We start from the raw sequence: 21,407 nt of genomic DNA, 5'->3' as shown, positions 1-21,407 counted from the left end.
TAATTACAGAAACGCTGAAGTAGTTGATCAGATACCGTTTTGATATTTTTCATCTCTTCTGCTCTGCTGATCTAAGAGGGAACTATTTACCATTATATGACCCCAGCTTAAATCTAGTTGAGGCATATCAGCATGGAAATAAAGCTTGTCAAGCAACAACAGTGTTATACTTTCTGTATACATAAAATTTTATTTTTAACTGTGTGTTAAGTACATCTTATTAATTTATATGAATTAAAATTATCTAAAGAAGAATTTATACACATACATGCGTATATATATACAATCTTGCTGAATGATAAGCCAGCTACTTGGGTTATATGGAGCAGGTTAACATTTGTTTTCCTATATTGCTAAATTGTAGTTCGTATCCCAGTTACATGGTGTTGGATGTCCCAGAATAAATGGTACATTTAAGCAGCCATGTGGGTGCTGGGTCTCTGCAAGAACATCAAGTGCTCTCTATCGTGAGCCATCACTCCAAGCTCTCAACATGTCTTTTCAAGAATCCAATTTCAATGACCATACGGTCAAAGGACTTCCTTAGTATTTCTGCAATTAAATTGATTGTTTTCACAAATTTTTTGTTATTATCTTCATATCCTATCCCATTCTTTGCACATATATGTTATTTAGTATGAAAAGACCAATTCTGTCGTGAGTATACAAGCAGGTGACTTTCTTAATTTAGTTCAAATATTTTGAGTGATAATATATGATATGGAGAATTTGATGTATTCTTAAATTAAAATGTAGTATTGATATATCGCTTATTAATCCTCCATATTTATCATGGGTAAATTGTCCAATGTCACATGAAAGTGATAAGACTACATTTATTTCAATTTTCATAGCAGTTAGGAACCATCTTATATTTTTAAAAGTGTTTTTATTTAAAACAATCACTTGTGATTTGAGGATATGACTAATGGTTGCCATGACAACAATCAATGATAAAACAAGGAAAATTCTCTGGACTCTTCTAACTAGTTTTGTACTTTTTCAGTATATACTAGTATTATTTAATAATGAAGTCAATTTAATTAACACAATTGGCACCTCAAATTTCTATCAGGTTCTTTTGGGGCAGTCACTTCACTTAGACTGTTTCAATGTATAAAATGCATCATTAGCCATAGTCACACTACTGTGCAATAGAAAATTGGAACTTATTTCTCCTGTCAATCTACAATTTTGTTGGAATATACTAACTTCTTTACCCTCCCTCCCTCTCTCCAGCCTCTGTTCTGCCTGTGATCTACTTTATTTTTATTCCAGTGTCAATGTCATTTCATTTACCCAAATAATTTCAGGTCCATCCACATTATCATACATGAAGAGATGTTATCCTTTCCTATGCTTTCAGTCACAATATGCGTTGATTATATTTCTGTCCAATTGACACAGTCTGGTTATCTGGGACAAGAATGATTTGATTGAGAAAGTGTATCTATGAGATTGGCCAATAGGCAAGACTAATGGCATTTTCTTGATTAATGATTAATTCTCACTATGGGTAGTACCACTGATTGGAAGGCTGTCCTGGCTTATATTAGGAAAAGGGCTCATCAAACTTTGGGAGAAATCCAGTAATTGGTGTGTCTCCAAGGTCTGTGCTTCAGTTCCTGACTCCAGGTTTCTGTCCTGATAGACATCCTTTCTTGAATTCCCACAATGCAAGTTTGGACACTGGATAATCCAACTAAATGCTTTCTTCCCCAAACTGTTGTTGGTTATAGTTTTGTCTCAGCAATAGAAAGCAAAATTAGGAAATATATAGATTTAACATTTCTTTCCTTGAAAATAAAGAATCTTATTTTTAACTATGAAAAGCTAACAATGTAGCCCCTTTCCTTTTCTTCTTTATGAATAGTATGCTTGTCGTTTATGTATCTGAACTATGTGTACTAAACATAGAGTCTTGTTCTGTGTGGAGGCCCAAATTACTCAGGGTCAGAGAATCTGAGCTTGCTTTACCCAGCAGGGCTTCAAATGGGATAATGTATCCATGGGCCTGGTTACAAAGTGTTTGGAAGGGTCTACACTTGTGTGCATGGTGTGCTTTGATCTTGTAAGGGGGAGGTCTTTTCTGCATCCCTTGGCATGTTATGAAAGCCCTTTTCAATAAAGGATGAGGCTGTTCCATTTTGATCCAGGCCCTCCCAAAGATATCCTGTGTTTTCATCTTTCTTCTCATTGGCTAGGTCAGGTTTCTTGTTCTTTCTTTTCTTTTTTTTAAATTTCTTTTTTTTTCTCTTGGTTTTTCAAGACAGGGTTTCTCTGTGTAGTTTTGGTGCCTGTCCTGGATCTCACTCTGTAGAGCAGGCTGACCTCAAATTCACAGAGATCCACCTGGCTCTGCCTCCCAAGTGCTGGGACTAAAGGTGTGCCTGGCTTAGGTCTCTCTTTCTATCTGATATTTTCTTAATTCCTCTCTCCTCCACCTAAGAACCCTTCAAAAGGTGGGAGCTGGACTCCCACAGTTCTGGAAAGCAAGCAGTCTTCTATTCTCTAAATTGTAACCAACTTCTAATCAGCAGCTCAGAACCTTTTTGGAATAAACTAATACATTTTCTGTCATTTTCTAGCACACTCCTAAAAAATAATTTATATGTGAAAAGTATGAAAATAATACTATTCTCATACTAAAGGTAATTTTCATGCCTTGGGACAAAGCTTATCTGCTAATTTACAAGTTTAATATCTACCATGGATAGCTTAATTTTATTTGTACATATCACCACACACTTACATTTCACTATATGGAAATTGATTGTAACTATTATTCACCAACACACAAACAAAGCAAATGTATCCAAAATTGATATATTATTGAAATCAGAGCTATCACCCATTGTTAAAATCAAATGTAAATAGACCAAACACAGAAGAGTCACTTCAATTCATAAGATGTGCACTAGGTGGGGAAACTTACAGATACAACCAAAACATGCTAGTTGGAACTCCATTGTCTATGGTGGGACACCTTGCACAGCCTTGATGCTAGGTCCTGCCTCAGCTGAATGAGCTCAGCTTTGCTGACTCCTCATGGGAGAGGCCACACCTTTTAGGAGGAGGGGCTGGGGGAGAGAAGATGGAGTGAGGTAGAGGGAGGAGGGATTAGGTAGGGATCTGTGGTTGGAATGTGGAATGAATAAAAAATTTCTCAATAAAAAATAAGAATGTATTCTAGATACCACCCACAAGATAGAATGACACTAGATATAAATGATGAAAGATACTACAGGGATCTGGGACTGCACTTGGCACCTATCTATATCTATCTATCTGTCTATCCATCCATCTATCTATCATTCTTTCTCTTTATCTATCATACATCTTTAACATTAATAGCATTATTTTCATGAAATTTAAAAAAGGAATACAAAGTTCTTTATCATTGCTTCATGATTAATGCCCTTAAAAGCATGTCATGCTAAAAGGATATGTAAAGTCCACAGTCAGTGAAAAAACACAAACAATGTTTAACAGTACTTAATGAAAATATTTCAAATAAATGTTGGCACACACTCAATGTAAGTTTTTTTTATAACTGACAGAGAATGTGGATGAATATCCATAACAGGATAATTGTGTGATTCTGTCAAACTCAAGTGAATTTTTTTAAGTGATGTGTCAAGTTGGTCTACCTTACCATACCATGCATAAAGTCATTGCCTCACATATCTGTAATTGGCAGCTATCATCACAAGTCTCAAAAACTTATGTAGTATTGATGTGTTTTTATTCATCTGGATTTCTAGATCTGTCAATATGAGATAAGAATTCCAGTGTTGTAGTGAAAAACAAATACTTTTTTTTTATTTGTTGAGGAAAATGTCCCCAAATTGAAATTATAAAATGACTGATAATCCTAGTGTTGCATGAAGAGTTCAGTTACATAGATTTACAAATCTTAATTTCAAATATAGTATTTTTACCAACATTATATTAGAATATATTTGCAAAATTGCATTATTTACCACCTATTTCATGCTTCATATCTCTGTATGAATATACATCAGACATCATTCTTATGTTCATTAATATGTAGAGTGTACAGACTATTAAGATTAGGCATGTTTATTTCCTATCCAATGTTTACAAAATCTTTTTTTTTTTTTAGTTGAATTATCAGAGCCTCATTTTCCCCTTCTTCTCCTACTGGCAAAAGCTAAGGGTAAACAAGACACACCTGGGGGAAACCCATGCCTACTTCATCACAGCACACCTGCTTGGCTCTCTCTACTTACAAACCCTGTTTTCCTGCTGACTACAGTTTTACTAATCCTCTGACCTCATAAAGCCTTCCAGGAGCTGGCATGCGTTAACAGTGTGAAATCTGATACACCATATTGTTCAGCATCTGTTCCTAACTCCCCGTGAAGTCCTCTTTGCAAATAGCATAGGGCTGTCAGCTTCAATCACTTGGTAGTGAAACCCAGTAAGGTGTGTTAGCCTTATTCCAGGAATGCTTGTTAGATAATCATACCTGTTCACGGAAGCACTTGGATCTATAATTGAGAGGTCTACTTTTGATACACTTACCTTTTGAAAAATGTATCTAATTTTCACCCCAGTGTTACCGAAATTGCCTCATGAGATCCGAATGTTAAATATGTCTCCCATTACAAACAGTACATTTTTAGCAGCCAGTATATGTGTATCGTTGAAGGCTTAGATAAACTCTTTTGACATTAACTCCTCAAGCATTCCCATAATCATTTCTTTATTGCAAAAAATAATTAAATTTAAATATATTAGATTCTCTTTGTAGAAACTCGTTTCTAATTTGTGAAATGCACTTTGAAAGTGATTATCTTTGGAATTCTTATGAGGAATGCTAATTATAGGAAAATGATTTTGTGAATCATAAATTCACATTAACTGTGTAATAGGCAATGACTGATTTTAGGCTTTTAAGACATAAACAATTTTAATAGTTCAGTGTCTTTAATCTGCCAAATGCTTAATCTGAGAGATATTAAAATAAATATCTCTTTGTGTTCTAGTATATAAAGATATTTGTATACTTGTTATAGTATTATAAAAATTATTTGAACCCTCATAAGAAATTACATGTTCTTAAAAGGCCTAGGGGCAAAATAAAAACGAAGAAATGAATTTCATCTATAATACATAATATTATTTAATACATAATATATTTTTCTCCTTATCATTCCCGAAGTATCCTAATATGTGTTATTTATAAATGATGACTAGCTTGAGATCACCTATCAAGCAAATGCAACAGTATTATTTATAAGTTTGTCAAGAAGAGTCTTAGTTGACTCTGCCATACCTTGTCGAGCACTAGTGTTAGCTGAATATTCTTCCAGTACAGCTTTATTCTGGCCTTTTATATCAAGTTCTATTCTACAGAGTAATCCCTGGGATAAACTATTTAAAATATTTCAAGATAACCAACAGATAATTTAGAAATAGTTATTTTTTATAGATTATTATTTTAAGATGTGTCACATTTATTTCTGCTCTGGAACATTTGTTTAATGATGCAAAGATACGTTGCATTCTTCTAGCCTGCATTTGTTTAACTCTGTGAAGCTGCGTTACTTGGCCTGTCTAAAACACCTGATGGTTTGCTAAAGAACTGAATGGCCAACAGCGAACAGGAGAAAGGGTAGGAGGGGATGGCAAGCAGAAAGAATATGTAGAAAGAGAAATCTAGGAGGGAGCTGGGCGGTGGTGGCGCACGCCTTTAATCCCAGCACTCGGGAGGCAGAGCCAGGCGGATCTCTGTGAGTTCAAGGCCAGCCTGGGCTACCAAGTGAGCTTCAGGAAAGGCGCAAAGCTACACAGAGAAACCCTGTCTCGAGAAAAACCAAAAAAAAAAAAAAAAAAGAAATCTAGGAGGGAAAGAAGGAGCAGGAGAACAAGGAGAGGAGGATGCTAGGAGCCAGCCACACAACTACACAGCCAGCCATGGAGTTAGAGTGAAAACAAGATATAGAGAAGTAAGAAAAGGAAAGAAAATCTCAGAGGCAAGGGTAGATGGGATAATTTAAAGTTAAGAAAAGCTGGCAAGAAACAAGCCAAGCTAAGGCTGGGCATTCATAAGGGAATAATGAGATTCCATGTGTTTATTTGGGAGTTGGGTGGTGGGCCCCCTACGACCCAAAGAGTAAAGTGTAAAAGCAACCAGCAACAGTTACTCAGTGAGTTATTGCTACAAAGAGGATCATTATGACATTATTGTGGATCTTCAACTCTAAATTTTGAAGGGACAAACACAATTCCAGTGTATTGGTCATATTGGTCATACAAATTCTGTAAATAATTTCACTGTGCTGTTGTATTTATTGACCTAGTATATTTTCTTTCTTCACAAGGTAGACTTCTGAAATTTGTAATCAGTGGTTACTATAAGTAACACTATTACTAAAAATACATATTTATTTTGAAAAGGAACAATTACTGAATAAACTTGGACACCAGCCACTAAGGTTTCAGAGTAAGTTTTGTGTTAAGTATGGTTGCATGATCGTGGGTGAGCTATCACAGTAACTCACAGCATTCAGAAGTAGAGTGCAAGCTTAGCGTTTGCCACCTCAGGTCCTAGCAAAAGCAACACAGATAGCTGAGAGTGAGAAAAACTGGGTGTTGTAAGTGGGACTCATCCACCGGAGGGACTGGTTATTGCAATATGCAGTGAGTCTAAGGCACTCCAGGAAGGGAAAGAACAAGAACAAGCATGTATTGGGCCAGACTGGGAAGCGCAAAAGTAACATGTCCCTTCAGGGACAAAAGACAATGTTGGTTTCATGAGAATGCTCAGATGTCACCTGAAAGTAGAAGTTAGGAGGGAGCAGAATCTCAGAAAGAGCAGAGCCAGCCTGCCAGCTTCAAGTAAAGAGAAGCAGGAATAATTAGCAATTCAAATGTGTAGAGATGCTGTGCTCTCAAGCTCTGTCTTATTTGGCTGCCCAAACTCTCTTGAAATTCTAATATTTCAGATGAGTAACTTTTTCTTTGCACTCGATCCTTCAAAATTTCTCTGAATTTCGTCAAGCGAGGCCACAATGGCACTGGAATATAGATACTCCTTGGGGCAATTAAAAAGATGTGCTAGATAGTGTGATCAAATTCATCAGTTAATGGGCATGATACACACACATATAAAGTCATCCAGGAATCTATGTGAAAGCACAAAGGTGTATGGGGACCTTGTGCCATTTTGTAAAACATTATGAATTAAAAGCAGTTTCTAATAAGAACACCATAAATATTAATCAGAATGGCTAGAAAAACAGAAAATTTTTTTTTTCTTTTTTGGTTTTTCGAGAAAGGTTTTCTCTGTGTAGCTTTGCGCCTTTCCTTGAACTCGCTTTGTAGACCAGGCTGGCCTCAAACTCACAGAGTTCTGCCTGGCTCTGCCTCCAGGGTTCTGGGATTAAAGGCGTGCGCCACCACCACCCGGCTCAGAAAAATTTTCAAGATAGTAAACTGAAAATGAACAAAATTAATTAAATCGATTCCATGAGTAAATTAAAATAAAAAATTTTAAAATATCATACAAATTCTGTTTGTTCTCAAATAATTTTGCCATTTAAAAATTTTTGAATTGTAATATAATTACATTTCTCCCTTCCCTTTCCCCATCCAAATGTTACCACGTATCCCTCCTTGTACTTTCAAAGTCATAGACTCATTTTTCATTAACTGTTATTATGTGATTATATGTGTATACATATGTTCATATATAAATATATTTGTAAAATATATTCATATATTTTTGAAGTGTATTCTTTGGAGTAGATCATATTTTCCACCTACAATTACCTTCTAATGAAAATTTGTATCTCTATCCAATGATTTTGCATTAATTATATCATAATGTAAACACATCTATTGATTTATAGCAATAGAAAAAAATTTTGTAGCTGGCAAATACAAAATAGTTAAATTTTGAGCAAATTGTCATAAGCTATGTAAAGGTTATCATTGATTTTACAAAGAATGTTTAGTATCACTGTATCCTCTCACATTCTCCTGCCTGTTTCCTGCTGGCCCAATGACATTATATCATCCTCCTAATTTCATGCCACATTATTTCAGCACTTTCTTTTGCACCCTTAAGATCATTGTTTTTCTATGTGGTCCTCTTTCTAATTTTATGACATGTATTAATGTGTGTGTGTGTGTGAGTGTGTGTGTGTGTGTATGTTTATACATATATATGTATACACATGCATATATAATTTGTAAATGCATACATACAAATCAGAATCTAGGGTTCGAATGTAGATGAGAAAACATGTGCCAGGCGATGGTGATGTACTCCATTAATGCACTTGGGAGACAGAGGCAGGCAGATTTCAAAGTTTGAGGTCAGCCTGGTCTACATAGTAAGTTCCAGGATAGCCATACCTATTCAGAGAATTTGTTTTATAATAATAATAATAATAATAATAATAATAATTAATAATAATAATAATAATAATAAGTAAAGAGAACATATGTGGTATTTGTCATTCTGAGTCCTTTTTACTTTGCTTAACATAATATTTTTCAGTGTTATATTTCCCTTTTTCTTCTGGCAAATCATGACAGATATCTTACATTTAAATAAAATCCTGCTGTAGTTTAGATTGCTCCAACACTGTAGATTAGTTAAGAGTTTAATCTACTCTATTCCATTGGTCTGCATGTCCATTTTCTACAAAAGAAGACTGTAAGCAACCCTCAAGGAGATTTGAAGATGAGCAACGTAACTGTTGGTTGTACAGTGACAAAACTTCATGCTTTTTCATCAGGATCCTGAATCTATAACTGCATGAAATTACTGGACATCTGTCACTTGCCAGACAATCTGTAACTTAATGTTAAGGAATAAGGATGAGTGCTGTGGGTATCATTCTGTATAAACAAAACACTGATTGGCCAGTGGCCAGGCAGGAAGTAGGTGGAACAAGGAGATAGGAGAATTCTGGGAAGTGGAAGGCTGAGTGAGGGAGACCTTGCCAGCCGCCGCCATGGCAAGCAGCATGTAAAGACACCGGTAAGCCACTAGCCATGTGGCAAGGTATAGATTTATAGAAATTGGTTAATTTAAGAACAGTTAGCAAGAAGCCTGCCATGGCCATACAGTTTGTAAATAATATAAGCATCTGTGTTTTTATTTTATAAGCGGGCTGTCGGGTTTCAGGGCTTGGCAGGACCAGAGAGAAAACTCCAGCTACAGATGAGGAAATAATGCGGATATTCTACGATAATGGAAGACAAAAGGAAGACACTTATTATCTCAGCTATTCAAATACTAACTTATTTGCAACCAACATAATTAAAATTGGCAAATATTTAATAATAAATTAAGTTGTATATTGTTATAAGACTTCAAAAACCAAACAAAAGTCCTCTTCTAGCAAGCTTCTTTGCTCACGGAGGTAAGAACCACAGTATAATTGTAGAAGGAACCGAAGACTCTGGTGGTCAGAGGTCACTGTGCTTGGCTGTGGCTGATTCACCTCCTTGACATGAAGCAGCAGCTGGACCTGCAAAATGACTTGTCTTCTGGATCTGTCTTCACTCTCTCTTATTACTGTATCAACTGTATTTTTATGTTCAACACTAAAGCCTTTGTAATCTGCCTCCTGGCATGGGCATGATTTTATCCCCTTTATTGACTGCCCTTTAGGGCTGTTGCTTCTTTGTTCGGGCTCTATTCTTATGTAATCTCTTCTAGGTCATCTATTAATTTATATATTATAAACTTATAGTTACCACTTATTATTAGTTAGCTGTTCATCATTAGTCTATATACTAGAAATGTTAGCAATGTTTATGATTAATTGCTTCTCTTATTCTACTATTAATATACTTTATCAGATGATTTAAACTACCATCAATTTAAATAATTATTGATAGTGGAATCAAAGTGATATTGCTTATAATGATTTGTGCATGCGTATGTCAGTAAAGACAATTGAATACACGTGTCATATTAATCAGTATCACTTATTGGATGTTATTGAAACCCCTCCATGGGCATGGTTATGGGTTCATTTTATGTCTTCTAACCCCCCTAAATCCTTCTCCAGTATAAGTTGATGCTTTTGTTGTATCATTCCTACCTGCAAAGCTTTTAGCTCTGCAATGCAAACTCACAACCTTCAATATTCAGATTACAGATGTGTTTATAGTCGCTTTCCAAGTTCTTAAACTACATCCCTATTGTGTTCCAAATTCAGTTTCTCTTGCTAGTACTTGAGATTGGATGCTTGAAATGTTTTCTTTTCTTTTTTTTTTTTTCATGAATTGATTAATTTAATATTTAGAATTTTTTTCCAGTTTTCTTTATTAAGAAATTTTCTACTCGCTTCACATACTATCCATAGATCCCCCCTCCTCCCTCCTCCCATTCCCCAGCCCTCTTTCCCAAGCCACCCCACATCCCAAAACATCCCCTAAATCGAAGTCTCCCATGGGGAGTCAGCAGAGCCCAGCACAATGAGTCTAGGCAGGTCCAAGCCCCTCCCCACTGCAAGAAGGCTGTGCAAGGTATCACACCACAGGCACAGGATTCCAGAAGCTTACCCATAGACCAGGAACAGATCCTGATCACCCTGCCTGAGTGCCCCCCAAACAGTTCGAGCCAAACAACCATCTTGTTTGAAATGTTTGAAATGTTTTCAATGATAATGCCTCTAAAAAGTTGTGACATAGGTGCTGGATGGATTTTAGAGATCCCCAAGGGCCTGACTGGCAAATGTGTATAGTTTCAGCATACTTCTATGGTGTATTTCAATCATTACTCTCAGATTCTTCTTTAACTTTGGTTTTGGACATGTTTTTTAATCTCCAATTTTTAAAACCAATTCTGCATCCTAAGGCCTTGATAATCACTTTTCTGCTCACTATAACTTAAAAAAAATATTCTCAATCAGAAAAAGAAAGGACTAGCCTGGGGAGTCAAATCAATTTGAGCAACCCAACCATTGTTCATTCGATATTTATTTATTAACTACTGCCTATGATCACTATAAAATATCATTGATGAAACAGCAATTTGATTATTCATCAAATAAATGATAATTCATATTAAAATAATACATCCTTTGAAGTAAATGTCTATTCTCACATATGAAACTGCAACTTATTATTATAAATATCTGGTTATAAACCATCATTTTGCAATTATCTGTAGGCATTTTTGAGTACTTTTAGACATTACCTAATTACTATAAGTCAGTTTATCAGAAATAATAATCTATGTATTTGACAAATATTTGATGTTTCTTTTATCATATGTATACTAATAAAACATTTTGATCAAAATTTGCTTTTACTAGGATATCCTGTGGCAAATTCAATCCAATTACAATGAAATGAAAATAAAATACTTATCAGGACACACAGGGGTATAAAATGTATTCATGATATTGAATACATGAGTAATCAAATAAACGTTGTTTCAGAAGACTTTAAAATCTACCATAAAATGCTTTCAATTTGATTTATTTAAGGGTAAAGATCTAATTTAATGACTAGTCATTCCTAAAATAAAACTCACTAGTATACATCAAATGAACAATAAACCAATAGTAAGTTAATTCTAGATTTCCTTAGGAATCTAAGCAGAATGTTATTCCAATCAAACAACTTAATAGCATTAATAATGGTTTTGAATGTAGAAGTAAGTTATTTGCAAGAATGAAACGTTATCTAATAAGGATAGTGAGGAAGTTATTCATAATCAAGAATGTATGTGTTAAAACAGAAAATCAATTAGAAAAATCTATGCTAAAATGACCATAATCCCAGAGGCATGTTGATCAATCTATTGTATAACTCTATAATGACAAAATGAGGTTCAGCCTACACTATTAGATGGGTTGTTAGATCTTCTCCCCAAAGTCACCATCCTAAGAAAAGTTCCTTCCATCTAGAAATTGTCAACTTTCAAACCCTGCTTTAGATATAGCTGAAAAATATTACCAATTCATAAGAGTATTAAGTAGATTCCCAGTGGGTTAGGCTATCTAAATTTAGATAATATTATAGTAGCTACTAAAACAACATCAATTAAAAAAAACAAACATCATCTGATAATTGGCAGGTATTAACTAACTGTCCAAATATTACATTTTCATATATTACTTTCTGGAATAAAACATTTAGGAATTAGAAGATATGAATACAGTAATATAATAATTTGTTAAGCCTGAAACCCTATCCTGTATGGATAATTTTCTCTTTAAGTGACTAATTGCTCTGTAATAAGTATTGTAACAAGCTGGATAATATCCTAAAGATTACATTCCAACCAAGTGTATTAAACATTGAAGTATTGGAAGGAAATTTAAATGAAGTTTATTAGTAAACAAGTATAAAGAAGAAAAGAGATACCACAAAGAATCTACTCTCTGGGAAAAGAATAGTGATATTGTGTCTAAACATGCTATCCAGACATTATGATCATAGGCTGTGTTTCCTAATTCTCACTTTTTGTCAAATTCTATTGCCTGTTTTCAAATTAAAACTAGGTCAGTGAATAGTGTTTGGGAATCTTGGTGAATGTTTACAGGTAAACTTTGACAGTTCCGGTCCAATCAGAGCACCACATGGAGTAGTGTCTACCTATGCCATACAATATTCCAGATAATTTTATTCTGTGATGACTTTAAATAGTGAATTCATTTTACCTTTGTAATTCTGTTCCTATGACCATTACGTAACATTTTAGATATGATTGGGCTTCCAATGTACATGGACAATGATGGATAAACAAAACAAACATAACAACAAAAAAACTTCAATAGGCATTAGGTCTTTAGGTATCCATGACAGTTGTATTGCCCATTCATCAAAGTTTGCCTCTGAGTTTAAACACCAGGGTCATAAGACAGTACCTGTGGGCTCAATATCAAGAAAAAAAATTACTCTTGGTACGATAATAAAATCCCATTTCGGAGCTTGCAGGGATGACAGCCATTTCTCAAACTAAGATAAATTCATGAAATAATAAATATTATCCTGTGATATTTTAGAGATGTGGCCATTACATATGTGGAGACAGAAATAGATGTAAATCATTAGGCAAGTACAAAACACGGACACACACAAAATAGAAGCCAACTCACAAATTATACATCTTGGTTTTCACTTAAAATTCTGTTCAATATTAATTCAGCAAACTCATGATCAATGTTAACAAAGAAATGCACACTCATTGCCCTGTGTATGCAACAAAGACTGTAACCACCCCTGCTAATGAATTCTTCCAATCTTCCAAAGTAAAGTGTTTAACATCAATTTATAACACTCTCTAAGTTATAGCTAGAAAGTCATATTTCTTTGTTTAAATGCGATTTCCATGTCCTGGCTTTATATTAAAGAGGCTTTCTATGATGTATCACTGGCATATACATGAACGCAACTGCGAATTTTTCTTTACTGTTATTAGTAAGCAGCTAGCAAATGCTCTTCGCTGTCTTTCAGAGTGTAACTGGTGAAGAACTATTTGAGTTCAAACACAGGATTTTTTTGTGAAAATAATGTTAAAAAGGGGGTGGTAGGGCATGAATTTCTGTATTTAAGCTAAAAAATTGATCCATATGTATTATCTGAAGGAGCGGAGTATTTAGCAAAACTGAATACGTTAGTTCAGAATGAACCCATACCAAATCTTTCTGCTTGGAAATTTCATGTATCCCTAGGTACAGAAAGATGAAAGTGTCTATTAAAATGAGGAAATTTATGCATGTAATTACTCTCCCAGTGAATATTATCATTGCTAATTGCTTTTTTTTCTGTTTTACTCTCAACTTACTTTGTTTCAGAATGTATATTTTGTACATTTAACTCACATTTATGCATTAAGAAGAAAATGTTAACTAAGTGTTACAAATTTGTTATATAACTTCTGATTAATTTCGGACACTTAGCTGAAAATTTTTAATTTACCCTGTGAAGGATACCTGTGGTTTAATATATCTGTAATCTATGTAACCTTAGGAACAATTCTTTTAAGCAAATGTAAGATGTTAAATTTCAGCTTTTAAAAAGGAGTATGTGGAGCAGGGGGATAGCTCATTTGGTACATTACTTGTCAGCCAAGCTGGAGGACCTGAGTTCCATGCCCAGCACTCATAAAAAGCCAGGCATGACATGTGCCTGTAATTGCTGTGCTGGAAAGCAGACACAGCAGCATCCTAGGGGCTTGCTGGCATGCCAGTCTAGTTGAATCAGAAAATACAGTCAACTGCTGATCTCCCAGGTTTAGGGATATATATATATATATATATATATATATATATATATAGTGTGTGTGTGTGTGTTGAAGAGAAATTGAGGATATATTTTTAGTTATTGACTATTGGCCTTTTCAGTGTGCTAGTTCAAACATATAAGAAAGAGTCAAAATCCAAGATGATGCATCCTTTTTTTTTCTGGGTGAGAAAAAAAATAGTTTAAAGATACATTTTGGTGACTACATATTTAAATTATGCACTTAAGTATTAGAATAACTGAAAAAGTAAAAACAATGAATTAATGAGTATCAGTATGCCTATGTGTGTGCAGGTAGGAGAGAGAGAGAGAGAGAGAGAGAGACTTAGAGACTTAGAGACTTAGAGACAGAGACTTAGAGACTTAGAGACTTAGAGACTTAGAGAGAGATGGAGACAGAGTTGAGGGACAGAGAGACAGACACATACTTAGAGACTTAGAGAGTGACAGAGAAGGAAGGAGAGAGACAGGGCATACAAAAGAAATGAAGTGATCTGTATATGAGAAAATTATAAGGATCAAAAGAACAGATCATAATAGAATAACAGAATGAGAATCGGAGAATGCACCATTGGCTGGGGTCAAGTAACCAAAGCATTTTTAAATGGAAAAAAGAAACTGAGCAGTTAACTCAGATCTTCAAATTTAACTTTCCTATATTAAATTCCCCAAACGTTTAAAAAATAATAACAAAAACAGAGATTTTAAAATTAAGGTAAGACAGAAGGTATTTTACCTATATAATTCTGAAAATGATTTAAACTGTTTTATATGTTCCATAAAAGAGCACTAAGATAAAGGAGAGTGAGGAGCAGAGTCTAACCTAAGCTTCATAAATTATGTCATTCTTCCAGCCTAATGTCTTGTGAGGGAGTAAGGCAATAAGCTCACTTGTGTTTCAATTTTCATATGAGAATCATTGTTTCTAATGGCAGCTGGGCTCAAAGATCAAATCGTGGAAACAACTCTGCCCCAGTTCCTGGCTAGCAGGGAAAACTCCCTGCGGCCAGGCTCCCTCACCAAAACCTCCCATTGGACCCTGCAATCTATAAGACCCATGCCTCCCTACCCCAATACCCATCTGTCTGCCACCCCAGTAACTTCCTGAGACAAGGAATCTGCCAGCTCTCATTGGATTAAGAGGTGAGTGATTCCTCTCCCACCAGAGAGTCCTGCCTCTAGGACCCAGGACCTGAGACACAGCCAGTCCCTGCAAACCCCCACCTAACTCTGCCCCAGTTGCTGGTCAGCATTGAAAACTCTTTGAGGCCAGGCTCCCCCACCAACCCCCCCCATCAGACCCTGCAATCTACAAGACCCACACCCTACCTCAATACCCATTCACCTGTGACCCCAGTAACTTCCTGAGACAAGGAATCCACCAGCTCTCATTGGACCAAGAGAGGCTTCCTGAGACACAGAATCCACCAACTCTGACTGGACCAAGATCCCTGATAAGACCAAGAGCGATTTCCTAAGTCACAAAATCAACTAGCTTTGATTGGGCGAAGAGCAGCTCCCTGAAATATAGAATCTGCCAGCTCCAATTAGACCAAGAAGTAAGATTGGACCCAGGGGGCCCCCTAAGACATAGACACAACAAGCACACAGTGGACCAATAGCAGCTCACTCAGACACAGGCACCCCTTGCACCTATAAGAGGAAGAGATGGGCAGACATAAATGCAGAAATACATACAACAACACAAAGAGCAATATGGTATCACCAGAATCTATCCCTCCTCCAACAGCAAAACCTGAACATCACAAGGTGGAAGAAGCTGAAGAAAGCAACTTTAAAAAATAACTTCATTAAGATGCTAGAGTCCTTTTAAGGAAAAATAAAAATTTCCCTTAAAGAAATTGAGGAAAAGACAAACCAAAAATTGGAAATCAATAAATCCCTTAAAGACAGGCAAGAAAACCATGAAAAAGCAATTAAACATGTGAAGGAAACAGTTCAAGATCTAAAAATGGAAGTAGAAACAATGAAGAAGAAACAAACAGAGGCAATGCTGGAAATAGAAAATCTGAGTAAAAGAACAGGAAACACAGATGCAAGCATAACCAACAGAATACAAGAGATGGAAGACAGAATCTCTAGTGTAGAGGATACAACAGAGGAAATAGATTCCTCAGTCAAAGAAAACACCAAAAGCAAAAACGTCATAACACAAAATGTCCAGGAAATTTGGAACACCATGAAAAGGCCAAACCTACTAATAACAGGGATAAAAGGAGAAGAATACTAACTCAAAGGCACAGAAATATATTCAACAAAATCATTAAAGAAAACTTTCCCAACTTAAAGAAGTAAATACCTATGAAGATACAAGAAGCTTATAGCACATGAAATAGACTAGACTCCCCCAAAATGTCCCCTCAACACATAATGATTAAACCAATAAACTTACAGAATAAAGAAAGTATAGTAAGAGCAGCAAAGGAAAAAGCCCAAGGGATGCATAAAGGCAGGCCAATTAGAATAACACCCGACTTCTCAATGAAGACTTTGAAAGCCAGGAGGTCCTGAACAAATGTAATGCAGACACTAAGAGACCATGGATGCCAGCCTAGACTAATATACCCAGCAAAACTTTCAATCACCATAGATGGAGAGAACAAGACATTCCAAGACAAAACCAGATTTAAACAATACCTATCCACAAATCCTGCCCTACAGAAGGAACTAGAAGGAAAATTCCAACATAATAAAGTCAGATAACCACGAAAATACAGGCAATAGATAACTCCATAGCAATAAATCCTAAAGAAGAGAAATGCACACACACTACCAAAAAAAGATAACAGGAATTAACAATCACTGGTCATTAATATCACTTAATATCAATAGACTTAATTCACCTATAAAAAGACACAGGCTAACAAAATTGATGCGAAAGCAGGACCCATCTTTCAGCTGCATACAAGAAACACACCTCAACTTCAAAGACAGACACTACCTCAGAGTAAAAGGCTGGGAAAATTCTTTCCAATCAAATGGACTTAAGAAGCAAGCTGGTGTAGCTATTCTAATATCTAACAAAATAGACTTCAAACTAAAATCAATCTAAAGAGATTGAGAAAGACATTACATTTTACAGAAAAGATTCACCAAGATGAAGTTTCAATTCTGAATATTTATGCCCAAAATGCAAGAGCACCCACATATGTAAAAGAAACATTACTAAAGCTTAAATCACACATCAAACCCAAACAATAATAGTGGGAGACTTCAACACCCCACTCTCACCACTGGACAGATCTGCCAGCTCGAAACTTAACAGAGAAATAAGGGACCTAACAGATGTTATCACTCAAATGAACTTAATTGATATCTAAAGAACATTCCACCCTAACCAAAAAAAAAAAAAAGAATATACCTTTTTCTCAGTACCCCATGGAACTTTCTCTAAAATCAACCATATACACAGTCACAAAGTGAATCTCAATAGATACAAAAACAAAATTGGAATAACATCTTGTATTCTACAGGACCACCATTGCTTAAAGTTAGATTTCAACAACAACAAAAATTACAGAAAGCCTACAATCTCATGGGAACTGAATAATTCTCAACTGAATCACCAATGGGTCAAGGAAGAAATAAAGAAAGAAATTAAAGACTTCCTAGAATTCAGTGAAAATGAATATGCTACATACCCAAACTTATGGGACACTATGAAAGCAGTGCTGAGAGGAAAATTCATAGCACTAAAGGCCCACATAAAGAAGTTGGAGAAATCTCATACTAGTGACTTAACAGAACACCTGAAAGCTCTAGAATAAGAAGAAGCAAAGTCACCCAGGAGGAATAGATGCCAGGAAATAATCAAATTGAGGGCTGAAATCAATAAAATAGAAACAAAGAGAACAATACAAAGAATCAATGTTACAAAGAGTTTGTTCATTGAGAAAATCAACAAGATAGACAAACCCTTATCCAAACTAACTAAAAGACAGAGAGAGAGAGAGAGAGAGAGAGAGAGAGAGAGAGAGAGAGAGAGCATCCAAATTAACAAAAATTAGGAATGAAAAGGGGAATATAACAACCAACAATGAGGAAATTCAGAGAATCATCATATCAAACTTCATAAACCTCTACTCCACAAAATTGGAAAATCTGAAAGAAATGCATGATTTTCTGGATAAGTACCATATACCAATGTTAAATCAAGACCAGATAAACAATTTAAATAGACCAATAATCCCTAAGGAAATAGAAACAGCCATGAAAGGTCTTCCAACCAAAAAAAGCCCAGGACCAGATGGTTTTAACTCAGAATTCTACCAGATTTTCAAAGAAGAGTTAATACCAATACTCTTCAACATAATAGAAACAGAAGGAACCTTACCAAGCTCCTTTTATGAGACTATAGTTACTCTGATTCCCAAGCCACACAAAGATGCTACAAAGAATGAAAATTGTAGACCAATCTCCTCATGAATATTGATGCAAAAATATTCAATAAAATATTGGCAAACCAAATCCAAGAAAACAGCAAAAATATTATCCACTATGATCAAGTAGGCTTCATCCCAGAGATGCAAGGATGGTTCCACAAAGGAAAGTCTGTCAATGTAATACACCATATAAACAAACTGAAAGAAAAAAAAAACACATGATCATTTCATTAGATGTTGAAAAAGCCCTTGACAAAATCCAACACCCCTTCATGACAAAGGTATTGGAGAGATTAGGAATACAGGGAACATACCTAAACATGATAAAGGCAACATACCTAAACATGATAAAGGCAATATACAGCAAGCCAACAGCCAACATCAAATTAAATGGAGAGCAACTCAAAGCAATTCCACTAAAATCAGGAACAAGACAAGGCTGTCCACTCTCCCCATATTTACTCAATATAGGACAACAAAAAGAGACAAAGGGTATACAAATTGGAAAGAAAGAAGTCACACTTTCACTATTTGCAGATGATATGATATTATACATAAATGACCCAAAAATTTTACCAGGGAACACCTACAGCTGATAAACACCTTTAGTAATGTGCCAGGATACAAGATTAACTTAAAAAAATCAGTAGCCCTCCTGTATGCAAATGATAAATGAGCTGAGAAAGAAATCAGAAAAATGTCACCCTTATAAAAGCCACAAATAATATAAAATACCTTGGGGTAACTCTAACTAAGCAAATGAAAGACCTGTGTGACAAGAACTTTAAGTCTCTGAAGAAAGAAAATGAAGATGTCAGAAAATGGAAAGATCTCCCATGCTCATGGATAGGAAGGATAAACATAGTAAAAATGGCAATCTTACCAAAAGCAATCTACAGATTCAATGCAATTCCCATCAAAATCCCAACACAATTCTTCACAGAACTGGAAAGAACAATACTCAACTTCATATGGAAAAACAAAAAACTGAGGATCGCTAAAAAAATCCTGTAAACAAAACCATCTCTGGAGGCACCATCATCCCTGACATCAAGCTCTACTATAGAGCTATAGTAATAAAAACAGCTTGGATCCAGGCGGTGGTGGCGTACACCTTTAATTCCATCACTTGGGAGGCAGAGGCAGGCAGATCTCTGTGAGTTTGAGGCCAGCCTGGGCTACAGAGTGAGTTCCAGGACAGGCACAAAGCTACACAGAGAAACCCTGTCTTGAAAAACCAACCAACCAACCAAACAAACAAACAAAAATCCACTAGCTTGGTATTGGCATAAAAACTGACCTGTGGATCAACTGAATCGAATTGAAGACCCTGACATTAACCCACATACCTATTAAGACCTTATTTTCGACAAAGAACCCAAATCTGTACAATGGAAAAAAGAAAGCATCTTCAACAAATAGTGCTGGCATAACTGGATGTCAACATGTAGAAGATTGCAAATAGATTCATATCTGTCACCATGCACAAAACTTAAGTCCAAGTAGATAAAAAAAAAACTCAACATAAATCCAGTTACCCTGAACCTGATAGAAGATAAAGTAGGAAGTAGTTTTGAATGCATTGGCACCAGAGATCACTTCCTAAACAACACCAGTAGCACAGAGCAACAATTAATCAATGGGACGTCTTGAAACTGAGAAGCTTTTGTAGAGCAAAGGATACTGTCAACAAGGCAAAGTGACAGTCTACAGAATGGGAAAAGGTCTTCAGCAACCCCACATCTGAGAGAGGACTGATATCCAGATAATATAAAGAACCCAAGAAATTAGACATCTGACAGAGGGCTGATCTCCAGAATATATAGAGAATTCAAAAAACTAGACATTAAAATACCTAACAGTCCAATTAAAAATGGGCTATAGAGCTAAACAGAGAATTCTCAATAGGAGAATCTCAAATGGCTGAAAGATATTTAAGGAATTGCTCAACATCCTTAGTCATCAGGGAAATGCAAATCAAAACAACTCTGAGATACCATCTTACACCTGTCAGAATGGCTAAGATCAAAAACACTGAAGAGAGCTTATGTTGGAGAGGATGTGGAGAAAGGGGAACACTCCTCCACTGTTGGTGGGAATGCAAATGTGTACACCACGTTGGAAATCAGTATGGTAGTTTCTCAGAAAACTGGGAATCAATCTTCCTCAAGAACCAGCTATACCACTCTGGGGCATATACCCAAGGAATGCTCAATCATACCACAAGGACCCATGCTCAACTGTGTTTATAGAAACATTATTCTTAATAGCCGGAACCTGGAAACAACCTAGATGCCCTTCAACTTAAGAATGGATTAACAAAATGTGGTACATATACACAATAGAATACTACTCAGCAGAGAAAAACAATGGTATCATGAAATTTAGGCAAATGAATGAAAGTAGAAAATATCATCCTCAGTGAGGTAACCCAGACTCAGAAGGACAAACATGGTATGCACACACTCATAAGTAGATACTAGATATAAAGCAAAGGGTAATCAGGCAACAATCCAGAGAAGCTAACTAACAGGGAAGACCCAAAGAGGGATGCATGGACCAACTTGGGAAGGGGAAATAGATGAGATCTCCATGAGTAAACTGGGGATGAGGGGTGGGCAATGGAGGGTGGGTGATAGGAGATGAGGACATTAGGGAATGGGATGGTTGAGCTGGAACAAGTAGGGAGGGGGAATGCAATGAAAGAGATACCATGATAGAGAGAGACATCACGGGGATAGAGAGAAACCTGGTGCT

General features: G+C 35.8%; 1 protein-coding gene across 1 annotated transcript in view; it reads right to left on the bottom strand.

Moving 5' to 3' along the window:
• Positions 1-21,407, bottom strand: part of Sgcz (sarcoglycan zeta) — a 1,022,364-nt gene that overhangs the window by 333,322 nt on the left and 667,635 nt on the right. The gene's annotated exons all lie outside the window — the stretch shown is intronic.

This window comes from Peromyscus maniculatus, chromosome 17, assembly GCF_049852395.1.
Source record: "Peromyscus maniculatus bairdii isolate BWxNUB_F1_BW_parent chromosome 17, HU_Pman_BW_mat_3.1, whole genome shotgun sequence".
Lineage (NCBI taxonomy): Eukaryota > Metazoa > Chordata > Mammalia > Rodentia > Cricetidae > Peromyscus > Peromyscus maniculatus.
Note: the sequence above shows the minus strand (reverse complement) of the source record. Positions and strands in the feature narration are given on the sequence as shown.